At 45.5% G+C, this 15,809-nt stretch overlaps 1 protein-coding gene across 1 annotated transcript in view; it reads left to right on the top strand.

Annotated features, from left to right (window-relative positions):
* The window catches only part of LOC131316984 (uncharacterized), a 104,882-nt gene that overhangs the window by 45,364 nt on the left and 43,709 nt on the right, over nucleotides 1-15,809 (top strand). The gene's annotated exons all lie outside the window — the stretch shown is intronic.

Genomic DNA, 15,809 nt, shown 5'->3' with positions numbered 1-15,809 from the left:
TCTCAGAACAAGCTCGGGGTCATACTCCGCTTGTCGTGGCCTGTACGCCGCAAGACCTGATGGTACAAATAGGTGTGGAACCGGTGGCCTGTATCCCTCTGCTGAAAACGGAGCACGAGTCAAACTCTTTGCCTCGGACACCGCTGTCACCCTCGGCCCATGTCCCCTGGCTCCAATTCGCTCCTCGGCCTCTGCATCTCTCAGAGCCTCCTCCTCAGCGGCTCTCACCCTCTCGGCCCTCGCCGTAGCCTCGGAAGCGGCTATCACCCGCTCTCGCTCCTCTCGAGCCTCTAACACGGCAGCCCCAATCATGGGATCCTCTTCCAGAAGCCGGGCTAATCTCTCGTCACTCAGAAACTCCGCAAGATCCTGTCTCGTGATTGGCCTGTGGCCCGATGACGTGGCTCGATCCCGGCCGAAACAGTACCTCCTCCTCAGGAACCCCCGTGGTCTCCTCCTCCTCGGCCGCCATGCCCTTGCCCTTCGCCGGGTCCCTCGGCGGGGTTTCGCTTGGCCCAGTACCATCACCACCGGTGCCACTGCTGCCGGTATCTCTGCCAAAACCACTACCAACCACCACAGAACCACTCACGGCCACACTCGGGTCCAGTTGCTTGATTCCAGTACTCGCGGCCTCGACCCCCTCTGTCGCGCGACCCTCTGACACCGTCGCGCGATGCTCAACGCCTCCACCCACCTTCTGCTCGTGGCCCTATTCGCCATCGCTGCCGCCCGTTACCTTTGCACCGGTGTCTACAACGGCCCCCGTTGGCGGCCGATCCTCTGTTTCGACCACCATTCGTCCTCCCTCGTCCCCTGGATGATCAACAACTTCTCCTCTACAGCCACCATTGCCGTGGTCAGCGATGGATGATGATACGCACGTGGGTCTACTCGGTTTTTGGACGGAATCAAGGGTGGGAGAGGGAGAGTTTGAGAGGGAATAGTGTTGGAGGGAGTTCGAAACTGCTGTGAGCGGTTTTCAAACGTCCCCGTCGATTGTATGGAAGAAAACAGGTCCGGGCCGGGTCTGGGCTCTTAACAGACCCAGGCCTGAACAGGTAACCCTCGCGCGACGGAGTGACTATGTCGCGCGATGGTTTGGTTGGGCCTCCAGGTCCAATGCAACTTCTGGACAGGCCCAATCATGCTTATCCACCCTTAAGAGCCCATAGGTTCTCACTTAGGCTGCAACAATTTTGAGGTTTATTGTGAGTCGATGGCTTTTAAAATCCGAGGCGCGTTTATATCCCCAGCAGCGACCTACCCGTGTTTGTTGGAATACTTTCTGCCGAGGATAGCTTGATCCCCAGTCAGCGACGATCCATCCATCCAAATTCGAATCAACGACGATCCATCCGTCCAATTATCAATCAACAACGATCCATCCGTCCAATTATCAAGTCAGCGACGATCCATCCGTCCAAATTCGAATCAACGACGATCCATCCGTCCAATTTCAAATCAACGACGATCCATCCGTCCAAATTCGAATCAACGACGATCCATCCGTCCAATTATCAATCAACGACGATCCATCCGTCCAAATTCAAATCAACGACGATCCATCTGTCCAAATTCGAATCAACGACGATCCATTCGTCCAATTATCAGTCAGCGACGATCCATCCGTCCAAATTCAAATCAACGACGATCCATCCGTCCAAATTCAAATCAACGACGATCCATCCGTCCAAATTCGAATCAACGACGATCCATCCGTCTAATTATCAAATCAGCGACGATCTATTCCGTCCAATTTCAAATCAGCGACGATCTATCCGTCCGATTATCAATCAACGACGATCTATCCGTCCAAATTCGAATCAGCAATCAATCTGCTCACCGATCCGTTGGTGCACGGTATTTGTATATACTTGCTTGCACTTTTCGTTTAAATCGGCTTTTGGGTGGATTGGATGGGTGTCTAGAAATCCTTGACGTTACCCGTACCAGCCAATGGTGCTCCGCATGCCGTCAAAGAGGGACTACTGTAGACACCCCGATCTGACTTTCCGATCGTTTTACTTTGTTCTTCGGTTTCTTGATTCCCCGATGATGAATCAGGTCGAAAACAATCTCGAGAACTTGGAATGGCTTGAGTTTGGCATGTGAGGAACCCATCCTTAGCCCTAAAACCCTTGAATCAAAACCTGGACCTTGGGTTTGAAAGTCGCGCGACACACTGGGATCCTCGCGCGATGGTCCATTTGCCAGGTGGTGGTCAAAGTCAAAGCTTTGACCATTGACCCTCGCGGGGTTGGCTGGACCCTCACGCGATGCTCTCACTCTCTCACGCGATGGTCAACACCTGTCATTTTCACCCGGATTGCGTGGTGGTCAGGGGGCTACAGGCCTATGTGACCCCGTTTTCGTCGGCTGAACAGCGTTCTGGGGGGCTCCCCTTGCACCACCTCACCCCCCATTCTCCCATCACCTTTGCCACCCCACTTCTCCACCAAGCAATTGTGACCAGCCTTATTGGCTGGTTACATGGCCTTGGCTAGCCACCAACCAACCCATTCTTCTATAAACCCCCCCCCCCCCCCCCCATGCTTCATTGCAAAGGGTTACCATTTTTTTTCTCTCTCCAAGAAAGAAGAAGAAAAGCTCAAGCATAAACATCTCATACCCTACTCACTCCCACATAACCACCCTCCAAATCTCATCATCTCATCATTCAAGCCATCTCCAAGACACTCAAGCAAAGGTATAATACCTTTCTGCTCACTGTTCGAACCCCTGAGGGGGGCTGGCAGGGTCAAGACTGGTAATCAATACCAGTTCTGGCCCTAAAGCTAGCAAGGTTTCAAGAACCGTTACCAGGAACACCCTCGCGCGATGGTCCCACATACTCGTGCGACAGTTCTGTCTGCGTGAGATTGGACCACGTGGGGAAGGGATGCTGGTCTTTAAGTTTCTTGTTGTGTTCATAGTCATTTTCAAGTCTTTTAAAAAATATTAGCTCACTGCTTTGTATGTTAAAAATCATAGTTTAGCTTAGTTCATAACTTCCTTTGGTTCGGAATGCTCTTGAGATGCTCTTAAACATGTCTCAGAGCCCTGAGTATGCAAAGCAATTCCTGGAAGTCCAGTCTGAACAATCGCGCGCCTGTATCACTCTGTCGCGCGATGGTTCTGGGTTTTCCAAGGACTGCCCTTGCATGAGCAGCTTGGCCTTGGCCTCTGTTTAGATACCCCCACTGTTTAGGGGTCGTGTTTTCATAATATTTCCATCAACCTGTTGTAATATTATTTACTTTCAAGTACTTATAAACTGCTTGGTTTGCACCTGGGTGAGCACTGGTCCTTCTAGAGCCCAGAAGGGGGTAAAATTCAAAACATTGGTAGAGCATCAACACTCGCGCGAGTGTATGGTTGTGTCGTGCGACGGTTTGCTTGCATGCAGATGAACTCATGCATGCAGGCTGGCTGTTTGTTCGTGCCAAAATCATACACAGCACTGTCTTGATGTATGATCGATGTTTTGAACTTTATTCTATTTATTACTTGTCATCTCACCAATCCATGCCATATTTTATCACATCCTGCAAACTGTTACAGTTTTAATCCCCGATTAACTGTTCCCCCGCCCTAATTGGCTAAAAATTGATTAATCAAACAGAATCGCAAACAAACATTTTCGCAAATGCCTAAGTAGAGACCGATCTCCGGATTGGGCGAGAGGGGTGCCATAAAACCCTTCCCCTCTCGTAACCTGGCTCCCGAACCCAGATATGGTTATGACGGACTGGTTCCTTAACTTTTTCAAATCAAACAGCGCGGCAAGTGCTTCGAAATACGGTTCCTTGGGTGTCGGACCTTCAAACCCAAGTGGCGACTCTGTATTTTTGCGAGCGCTTGCTTCCCCGCTCGCGCTCCCTCGATCTGGGCCCTCGCGTTTTCGGAATCCGAAAATTCCGAAGGGCACGCTGCCCACAACTGCAAAGAGGCGCCGCCGGCTATCCTGTGAAACTCCTTCTCCATAGCCTTCATCAGGCGAGCTGCCTCCCGTACCCACTTTATTGGAGCCTGTGATACAATTTCAGTCCAAAATCAGAATACAGGCCAAGTATACATGCTGAAAGTAGAATACAGAAACTACAAAGGGGAGAAGAATGTCTTACCGGCCCTGTGATATCTGCTGGGTCTGTCTTGGCGGGCTCGAATCGAACTATGGCCTCCTCTCCTTCCGCGTCCCGCACTGCTAGAGTCCAAGAAAGTCGAGGCAACCCGGTCGCTGTGGCATAGTCGCTCCTCTCTCTCGGCCGAGCTGCCCTGCTCTCCCGGCTCCGCCTCTCCTCGCCAGCCTCAAGTGCCTCGCTCTGCACGGCGACATGCTCCAACACTCCAAGCGGCCTCGCCAAGTGCTGCCTCTGGTAGACAGCGTAGTCACGCTCAGGCCTCAGAAAAGCAGCAAGCCCGGCCGGAACAGTGAAGCGCCTCAGCTCGGCCACAGTATACTTGTCCGTGTGAGAAGCGTACGGAGGAAGTGGCCCTGGAACTCGAGAGAACCCAGTGACTGCCGTGTCACCCGGTCGCCCAGGTACCACCGCCACCCGAAGGCAGACTCCAACAGCACCCGGCTCGCAGTCACCACCCTGCTCTGTGCTAGGTACTCAGGCTCAGACTCGGCGCTGCTCCATGGGTTCCACTCTACCTGCAAGACAATGGCACAGATCATAAGGCATCAGCAACAACATTAAAGCAATTCTAGGGGCAGAATAATCAATTTGGCATGTTGCTTACCTGAGTGCCAGACAGCTCGTCGAGGTACATCCGAAAGGCTAGGAGGCTCCCTCTCGACTTCTTTTTGCAGCTATATATTGGACCCCAGATCATGGCGCGGGGAAGCATCCTCAGGTTCGGGCACTTGTTCTCTGGCGGGTACATCTTCAGCACTTCGTAGGCCCACAGCTGCAAACGGTCAAACAATCAAGACATCAAAATACAATTCGTATGCAAATTCAAGACAAGTGCAAGAAAGGGAAAAGCAGGAAATAAATCACAAGCTGTATTTCTTACCTCCCACACCCTCCAGTAGCCGGCCATCGCCTTCTTCCCGCGCGAGAATGCCCCCATGAAACCGTAGCAGGTACCCATAGCTGCTCCTCCCCAGTCAAACCTCGAAGCTGTGCTCAAGTCATGGAGGGCCGGCAAATAGGACAGGTGCACCGTGGATCGCTTGTTCGGGTACAAGGTAGCCCCGAACAAGTACAACAAATAGGCCCTCGCCATCTGCTCCGCCTCCAACTCCGACTCCGACTCCGGCTCCCTCCCGTGCAAGTACCGCTTGAACTGGTCATAGTGGATGGTCTCCGCCTCACCAGCTGGCGCTTGCCCCAAAAACCACTCCAGAGCCCTGGGATCCCTGTGAATCTCCGAGTCGAACGGGATAGGCTCTCCGCCTACCCTCAAGCCTGTGAGCGTGCAAAGTCAGACGGAGTCACCGTCATCTCCCCGATCGGCAAGTGGAAGGTGTTCGAGGAATCCCACCACCTCTCGGCCAGCGCTGTCAGTAGAGCGTGGTCGCTCTTCACGGCCGTCAGCGTGAGAATAAACGGCCGGAACCCTGCAGCGTCAACTAGAGCCCTGACTCGCTCGGGCAAGCTTCGGTACAACTCAAGTGAACTCGCTGGACTCCCATGGCCCCGAGTGCTGGCTGCTCCCCTCTGCATGACAAAGACAAGCAGTGAAAAGAGTTTCATCAGTAATTGTAATCCAAACAGTTAGTCGAATTCAGAATTTCAAAAAGTAACTCTACAGTCGAAACAGGCATCATAAGGGTCGAACAAAGTTACCGGGCACTTGTATTATCCTATCCAGTTCTGCTATCAGGTCGAATCAATTCAAAGGTATTTCTCAGGCAGGTCCCGGGCCATAAGACTTTATTTCTCTCGAGGCACACCTCTCAGTCGATTTCACAAATATTCTATTTATCAATGTGGTCGATTCAAACTAATGGACACGCCATCTGGGCGTTCGACACGTCATGGCAATCTACCTAGTCGAGTTCAAGTTCAAAGGACAATCTTATCAAGTCGAGGCCACTTATGATTGGTTCGAGTTTGGCACTAACGGTTTTGTCGAAGTCATGGGCATTCTACAAGTCGATTCAACTACTTCAAGTGTTCTATCATTCAAGCCAAGTTTCGAAGTCGAGGCATGCTATTCAAAGTTCTACTTTCTCAGTCAAGTTACAGTTCAGGGTTCTAGTCAACATGCATTACGAGCTAAGCTACAACAGTTCAAAACTATGTATTGGTACAAATAATAAGGCATGCATATCAAAGTGAGACCAAAGGAATACCTGCGCCCAATCCATGGACAGGTGTCTCTGTGGGTCCCTCAGAACAAGCTCTGCGTCGTAGCTCTCCCTCAAAGGTGCAAGGCTCTCGACCTCAGACGGGATAAACACGTGTGGCTCGGGTAGAACGTACGTGGCCGCGTCGAACCTAGCACGGGGTGCCAGCCGTATGGACTCTGCAAGCGTCACCGCCCGCTCAAAAGACCACACCTCCCCCTGAGCCTCCTCCGCTGCCTCGGTCTCGCTCACGAAGGCCTCCTCCTCGGCCCTGGCCCTCTCGGCCTCCTCCTCCTGCGCCCTCTCAACTTGCCGGGCCCTATCCTCTCGTGCTGCCAGCACTGCAGCCACCACCCCCGGGTTCTCCCGAAGCGGCTGAGTTCTTCCTCAGATACGAACTCCGCAAAGTCCCCTCGTGTGATAGGGACATGCGCCGAAGACCCCACTGCTGGCCGAAACTCAACCCCTTCCATGGGTACCTCTCCGAATACACCCTCCTCAACCACGGGACCCTTGCCCCTCGCCGGATCTCTCACCGGTGTCTCCGGTCGACCACCATCATCACCACCACCATGGCTGCCGCTGCCGCCGGCCCCCAACCAAACCTAAACCCGTGATCACCAAGCCCTCGACCCCACTCCTTGCATCCAGACGGCGGACCTGAGGACCCACTGGCCCAGTAACACCTGGCGTACGCACCACCAACCCTGGCGTACGCCGCCCATCACCACCGCCAACCTCCGCTGCATGGCCACCATTACCGATGTCGCCCCCTATACCTTCTGCACCGGTGCTCGATGTGGCCCCTCCTGACGGTTGATCGTCGATTCGTGGCCCCGGGGCCTCGATTTCTGCCTTTGATTGCCTTCGTTCTTCTCCATTGCCGCCATTGCCACCACCTTCACTGGGCTCTGCCATGGTTGCACTGTTCCGAGCGAATAACGGTAGAGAATGGGAGATTGAGTGAGGGATTGAAGAGTTTTTGAGGTTTTGGGAGTTTGTCCGAAGTTAAAAACCGACTGAAGGCGGTTTCTGCACTGCTTCGGGAGTTTATACGACGTGAGACAATGCTGGGCCAGGTCTGGGCTCGGAACTCTGTGAATTGTGGCGTACGCCGGTTAATTGGTGCCGTACGCCAATAATTTGTGGGCCTCAGGCCCAATTCGTGTCTTGTGCCGAAATTCATCCTCAAATGAAAGCCTGGCTCGTCCTAGAAAGTTCTGGACCCATCCCCAAGCCGAGACTCGTCCAATATTTCAAATCAACGACGATCTATCCGTCCAATATTCAAATCAACGATGATCCACTCGTCCAATTTCAAATCAACGACGATCTATCCGTCCAATATTCAAATCAACGACGATCCACTCGTCCAATATTCAAATCAACGACAATCTATCCGTCCAATATTCAAATCAACGACGATCTATCCGTCCAATTTCAAATCAACGACGATCTATCCGTCCAATATTCAAATCAACGACGATCTATCCGTCCAATATTCAAATCAACGATGATCCACTCGTCCAATATTCAAATCAACGACGATCCACTCATCCAATTTCAAATCAACGACGATCCACTCGTCCAATTTCAAATCAACGACGATCTATCCGTCCAATATTCAAATCAACGACGATCCACTCGTCCAATTTCAAATCAACGACGATCCACTCGTTTAATTTCAAATCAACGACGATCCACTCGTCCAATGTTCAAATCAACGACAATCTATCCGTCCAATATTCAAATCAACGACGATCTATTCGTCCAATATTTAAATCAACGAAGATCCACTCGTCCAATATTCAAATCAACGACGATCTATCCGTCCAATATTCAAATCAACGACGATCCACTTGTCCAATTTCAATTCAACGACGATCCACTCGTCCAATTTCAAATCAACGACGATCTATCCGTCCAATATTCAAATCAACGACGATCCACTCGTCCAATTTCAAATCAACGACGATCCACTCGTCCAATTTCAAATCAACGACGATCCACTCGTCCAATGTTCAAATCAACGACGATCTATCCGTCCAATATTCAAATCAACGACGATCTATTCGTCCAATATTTAAATCATCGACGATCTATCCGTCCAATATTCAAATCAACGACGATCCACTCATCCAATATTCAAATCAACGACGATCCACTCGTCCAATATTCAAATCAACGACGATCTATCTGTCCAATATTCAAATCAACGACGATCTATCCGTCCAATTCCAAATCAACGACGATCTATCCGTCCGATTTCAAATCAACGACGAGCCACTCGTCCAATATTCAAATCAACGACGATCCATCCGTCCAATTTCAAGTCAACGACGATCTATCCGTCCAATTTCGAACCAATGACGATCTATTCTTCCAATTTCAAGTCAAACAGGTTCTTCAAAATTCTTGCATTCTGGATAGCCTTGAAGAGGGTGTCTAGAAAACCTTTGACGTTACTTGTCTCCAGTCAATGGTACCCCAAGCGCCGTCAAAGGAGGGCTTCTGTAGACACCCCATTTTGGACTGTCCAGATATCGTTATTTGTCGATCTTTTATTTCCCCAATGATGATTATAGTCGAAAACAGTTTGAGGACAAAGGTGTGTTTGAGCTTTGAGCGTCCCAAATCCCTTTCAAACCCATTTCAAACCCTTCAAACCAGAGCCAAACAGCCCCAGCAAAACCCAACTGGCCTACGCCAGTGTCTTGGAGGCGTACGCCAGTTATCTGCCACGTGTCAGTCATCGACCGTTGACCTAGTTATAAGTGGCGCACGCCAGTCCATGTGTGGCGCACGCCAGTCAAATCCAATCAAATCAACTTTATTCAGCCACATGGACGAGACTTTTGTGCCACCCTGACGTCGGCCACAGTGTCCCTGATGATTACATTCGGCAGAGGCGTTCCCTCTCTCTCCTACACCCCCCATCAACTAGTCCCATGCATTTAATGCATGGGAGGCTCCATTGTCACCCAAGACCAGCCAAACATGGCCTTGCCCAAACTGATCCCAGTCCCTCTCTCCTCTATAAATACCCCTCTTGCATTCATTTGCAAGGGGTTAGACACATTAAGAAGCTAAGGACCTTCCTCTCCTCTCTTCTAGCACTCTATCTCTCTTCCTCCATTGAAAGAGAAAGAAGGCAACCCACTTCCATACGCCCACTGATTTTCAGTCACCATACAGCCTCCACCTTCAACCTCTAAAGCTCAATACCACCTCCAAACTTCAATACAAAAAGTATACCACCTTTACGCTCTTTTCTGTTTTCAGCTCCTGAGGGGGATCAATAAGGCCCAGGCTAGTAAGCAATGCTAGTCCTGGCCTTAAACTGATAAAATACAACAATCGTATGAGATGATACATGGCGCACGCCAGTAATTGTATGCCGTACGCCAATCATGGCAGGACGAGCACTACTGGCGTGGGGATCGTGGATCATCGTTTCTGTTATTTTGCTTTTCTGTCAGTCACCCTCGCATGATAATAATCAGTTTATTTCTTTCTGTATATTTAAAGTTGCTTAGAGTTTGTTGTTTATACTTGCTCTTTATCTTTCCAAAAGGCCTCTGGGATTCTTCTGGTCATGTTCTAGAGCCCAGATGATGCAAAGCCAAACACTGGATCAGGACCAAAGTGGCGTACGGTAGTTGTCCCTAGTTCCCGTGGCTGGCCCTTGCATCTGAGCGTAATCTAGGCCTATTTCCTGTCCCCACACTGTTTTTGGGGTATTCTGTTCATTTTCCTGGCTTAAAGCCATTTTGTCTGTTTCTAATCATGTATATTCTGCTCTTTTAACTGCGTGGTTTGCCCTGGGTATGCACTGGTCCTTTTCCAAAGCCCAGAGGATTGCAAACAAAGACTGAGAAACCAAACAAGTGGAGTACGCCAGTTATAATGTGGCGTGCGCATGTATGATCAGCATGCAGTGGCTCAGCCAGTGCATGCTGGCAGGATCTGCTCACGTTCCTTCATGGCAGCGTATTCCAGTTTGTTCAGGTCGCTCAGTGCTTGTTCTCAATCTATACTTAGCATTGCAATCAAGTCATCCATAAACATTTTTGTCATATAAATGCAACCTGTTACAGTATTTATCCCCATTAATTGTTCCCCCGCCCTAACTGGCTAAAAAATGGTCAAATGAGAGAAAAATGCAAGTGTTTTACAAAATAAAATGCCTGAGTAGAGACCGATCTTCGGATTGGGCGAGAGGGGTGCCATAAAACCCTTCCCCTCTCGTAACCTGGCTCCCGAACCTCAGATATCGAAGGTGACGACGGACCGGTCTATGCCTTTTTCAAAATCAAACAAACGTGGCAAACGTTTTCGAGTTCGGTTCCTTGGGTTCTTCACCGCTAAAACCCGAGTGGCGACTCTGAATCGAAGCGCTTCGCCGCGCTTTTCCAAAAGGGGCCGCGCCCAAATCTTTAAAAGAGAACACGAAAAGCCTGCAATTCTCGGGGCGCGTGCCCACAGTAGGCAATCAAACATTACTTAAAAAACGGTTGCTTTGCTTAAATTCATTTTTTTGAATTTTGTTACTCATGCTCAAACTTTTTTATTTTTCTGATTTTCAAAAGAGAAATCTGTAAGTTAAAAAATCATGTCCAACCATTTTTAAAAAAAAAACAATCATGAAGGAGAAAAAGTGCATTTAAAAAAAAAAAAACAATCATGTACTTTTTTTAATCTTTTTTGAACCCTTTTCAAGTTTGGTCCATAAGTGTTTATTTTTTCTCTTATCGAGATAAATCCCCAAAGTCAAATTATTAACTGTTCTGCAAAGTACTGTAATTAATTAGTTTGATCAACTCCATCAAATTTTCCATTTTTTCAAAAAACATCATTTCAAACTTTTTCTTTGAGCCCTCTACACCTCGGAATTTGAACCAACATCGATCTGTAGTTCCTGCCCTAATTTACCTTCTATTTTTTCATTGTGAGGTTTTTAAATCTTGTTAAGTGGAATGGAATAGCTATTTACAATAGATTGGTCTACCAACATAAAAAGTTTATACTTTGACTTTCCAAAATGAACTACATTTCGAATGTCTCAAAATAGAAAAGACTACCAAAAAGTTGATAATGAGGAGAGTGCTACCAACAATCAAATTAACACTATATATTCAAATAACTAAATAAGAAAGAAATCAAATACTATAAGCAAATAAGTGGACCATCACCTTGGTGTCGGAGAACAAGAATGGATTATTATGATTATGGCTGAGATCAACTTCAACAGGGTTGGTTTCCGCAGTCATGCTTGATTCATCTACCAGCAAAGAGTGCCCGCCTATAAACAATCCATCAGCTGGAACATGGTCACCATTATTCAAGCACACAACATCTCCTACAACGATTTCAGAACGGTCAACTTTTTGTTCCCCTCCATTTCTCAAGACATCAACTTGGATGTTGCTCACTTCAGATAACTTGACGAACCGTCTATTTTGCCTGAATTTGACTATTGCCGAGATTGCCGTCACTACAAAGACTGTCACAAATATGCTTCCTCCGTCGTACCTGTTTGGATTTAGATAGCTAGATTGTGCGTAAAACTGAGTCACAAAAGAACATGTATTGTACCAATAAAGTAACAAATGTGAACGAGTTATCATTCATCAGGTGGACGACATATATCATAATCTTTTAAAAAATTAAGAGAAAGGCAGCACGAGGGACTGATGAGAGAGACAAGTACGGTAATTAGTTAAGTATTCATTCGGATTATGTGCTTGTATATGATAAATGAGAATGATTAATATGTACCATCCTTTTTTGAGGCCATGTTGCTTGATTTTCAATCCAAGTGAAACTGCTGCACATGCTAGAATGATCAAACTAGTAGGCTCTCTTAAAGACTCCAACACAAAATCGAACAATTTTTTCTCAGGTGGCCAAGGGTAAGTGTTTGATCCAAATGCTTCATTTCGTCGCGAAATGTCCTCAACGTCTCCATTAATCCCATGCTTCAAATTTGTTTTGAGACTAGAAGCTAGTCCCTCAACTCCACCATATTCCCTGAGTTGGTCAAGATTTTTTTGCTTCACAATTTGGGTGAGAACTGATTGAACAATTTCTGAAAAATTAGGGTGGGGTTCGACAATATCGATCACAACGTTGTCTAATGAAATGGTAGCTTGAAATTTCGATGACATGTTCTAAAAACACGACGTAGGAATTGGGATAATTTGTATGAATGAGAAAGAGAAATTGCGAAGGAAAATTTTGTGATGTTGTAGTATTTATACAAGAAGGAACTGCAGAATTAAGTGTAATGGTGGGGGGTTTATTAGAGCCGTGGTGCAACGTTGCACCACCTTGAACCGGGGGTTCAGTTGACTTGTGGTAAGCGAACATATATAGTATTTGAATTTGTTAATAGCGCCCCACTTTGAACTGGTTCAAGTTGAGACTGAACTGGGGGTTCAGTTGACCCAAGAAAAGGAACGGGTAATTTTTTTAATCACGCCCCACTTTGAACTGTGCAGTTCAGTTGAGTGCCCCTAGGCCTAGAGGAGTGTGGGTCCCATTTCTTTGCCACATCACTCTCGGATTCCTTGTGAGAATTGGACTTTTTGTTGCGTTTATACAGAGACCCTTCGGATTGAGGTTCAACATCTACCATTTGGATTCTCCGGTCTCCTCATCGAAGCCGCTCGCTCTCTCCCCTATCGTCTCTTGAGAGTTGAGTTTTGTTCACCCTCCATCTCGATTGATCGATTGATCTTAGAGATTAGGAAGGATACCTTCAAATTCGATCGTCTTTTGTGTCATGTTCAGTTTGAATATACTCAATGATGACTCCAGAAATTTTGATCAGTAATGCTCTTCAATAATTTTACTCTAAAGTCATAACATATCAACCGCATAGACAAATGAATCTACACTTTTCAATTACTAGTAAAATCTAATTTATCATTAACGATGGGAATTTTGATTTGTGATGTCATCCAATAATCTGCACTTCTAAATTACTACTCCCTCCATCCAAATTTAATTATCTTTTTTCGAGAGTTCGTGCCACTTTCAATAAATTATGTCTTGTGATTTATAATGTTTTATGTGATTTTAAAAATATTGTATTATAGAACAAATCGAGATATATCAAACAAGATCCATATTGGATATATAATTCATCACTAAGTCTAGGTACACTACATCTAACCACTACACCATCCACTATATTTTTTGTAGGGCCCATACCAGGTCTCAAAAAAATACAGAAAAATGTTCATAAATTTTAAAATAATATATTATGGGACCTTGTAAAAAATCAGCTCCAACAAATATCGGTAAGTATTTTTTCTTGATTCGTAGGGGCGAAAATGTGCAGTTGAGCAATTTTGCCCCTACAAATCAAGAAATATTAGTTACCGATATTCATTGGAGCTCATTTTTTACATAGCCTGATTAAATATTATTCTAAAATTTATGGACATTTTTTCTGTATTTTTTTGGGACTTGGGGCCCTACAAAAAATGTAGTGGATGAATGATAGTGTATGTAGCATTTCTCATAATTCATTACCAATTTAAGATACTCCCTCTGTTCCAATTTAATTGTCCTTTTTGGAAGTCCATGCCACTTTTCAATTGATTATATCTCGCAATTTACAATGTTCTACGTGATTTGGAAAATATTGTATTATAGAATTAATCGAGATCTATCAATCAAAATCTATGTTGGATATAAAATTTATTACCGATTTAAAGATATAACTAACTTTTTAGTCAGTTAGAATAGAACTAGGGACCATTAAATTGGGACGGAGGGAGCAACTAATTTTTTTATTCAATTAGAATAAAACTGAGACAAGTAATTTAGGACGGAGTGAGTATTATAGAAGAATTGTTACTAATAGGAATTTTGAAGTAAGTGAAAACAATTATTAATAAAATCTAATTTAGTAGTACACGTGCAAGTGAAAAATTTACAAAAAACCAAAAAAGTCAAACGGCTTTTGGTATCTTTATAGGAGTAAGCCCAAAGCATTAGTTTGGTTCGTTGGTGGGCAGCCCGTGGCAATTGATGGACTTTCCTAATATTATCTGGGTCAAAACCCATTGTGGCCCAATCTTTAATTGGCTGGAAATTGGTGCATCAAGAAGAAAGGTTACGTGGAGGCCTAGGTATTATTGGATGGAAATTAAGGCAGGAAAAGGTATATAAAAGTTAGACTTCGATCGGGTTGGCTCATGCACAGTACCGTGCTGCGCATCTCCGATCGGATCATGCATCCAACGGTTTGGATCTCATCTCGGCAACTAACGATCGAGAGTTGATTGCCGAGATGAGAACCGAGCCGTTGGATGCACGATCCGACAGCTCGGAGGTGCGCAGCTCAATGCTACACACACCACTGCATAGCACCATCTCCCAATTTAAAGTTAAAGGGCAGCAAAAGTGTTTATTTTTTTTAATTTTTATAAGCACTTTACTTTTATAAAGCTCAAACTCATATATGTACAAAACTCTAAGGGGCATTGCCCCTTAAAAAAACCAAGGCACCTGAGACAAGCCTCAACATACCACAAGAGACATTTAAGGAAAAAGAACCAATCAACTCTATACAATTTACTCCTATACTAAACAGTGGATCAAAAACTCTAGTTGAGAGGCCCTAACTACAACACAACTCTATGTTCTTATGGAAAAAAAAAAACTCGGTAATTGTTGGGATGATTCATAGTTTTGTTAAAAGAAAAAAACTTTTCACGCACAAACAGAGAACGGCATCCTCGGCTTGGAGAAAACTTTCTCCGAGTAATGTAATTGTTTTATGTTGAATAATTACCCTGGATTTTATTACAATTATATTTTAAGGGGAATGTGGAATCAAAATTCTAGTCTCTTCTCTCTCCTGTTTACAAAATCTTTAATCGCTTTCTTAGTCGACTAATCTTTAGTTTAATCAATCAACCTAAATCCAAACTTCATCTTTTTCAGAATTAGATTAGAAATAAATTGGAAGTACTGTAACGCAGCTTTCTACTCCCCATGGACGATCTCACACTTAACTTCTATTCTTCGGGATAATTGTTGATTCTCTATTTTATAAATTATATTTTTGGTATGAAAATGATAGACCAAGGTCAGACCCAGATTCAAAAGAACTCCTTTTTTCCATGTTTTCTGCACTTTGAAGGATCTGAATTCTCAAAATTTGCTGTTTTTTAAAGAGAAATGATTTTGCGACTCCCCTTTTTGTTAATGTCACTCCCCTTTTCTTACAAAACAAACGAGTGGCATTAACCAAAAAAAGGGAGCGACAAAATCACTCTCCTTTTTAAACTTATTCTTTCAGCAAATTTAAGTTTAGTCTATTATTTGGAAGATACGCTATTTCACAAGTTCAGGGAATGACGGTTGAACATGCATGCTACAAGAGGCATCTCAAAGTCAAAGGTACGCATAAATACACTTTCAGGGGGTATTTGGGAACCTACTTTTTGACTTTTGATTTTTAACTTTTTAACTTTTTGTCTTTTTTAAT

Source organism: Rhododendron vialii, chromosome 2a (genome assembly GCF_030253575.1).
Source record: "Rhododendron vialii isolate Sample 1 chromosome 2a, ASM3025357v1".
Lineage (NCBI taxonomy): Eukaryota > Viridiplantae > Streptophyta > Magnoliopsida > Ericales > Ericaceae > Rhododendron > Rhododendron vialii.
Note: the sequence above shows the minus strand (reverse complement) of the source record. Positions and strands in the feature narration are given on the sequence as shown.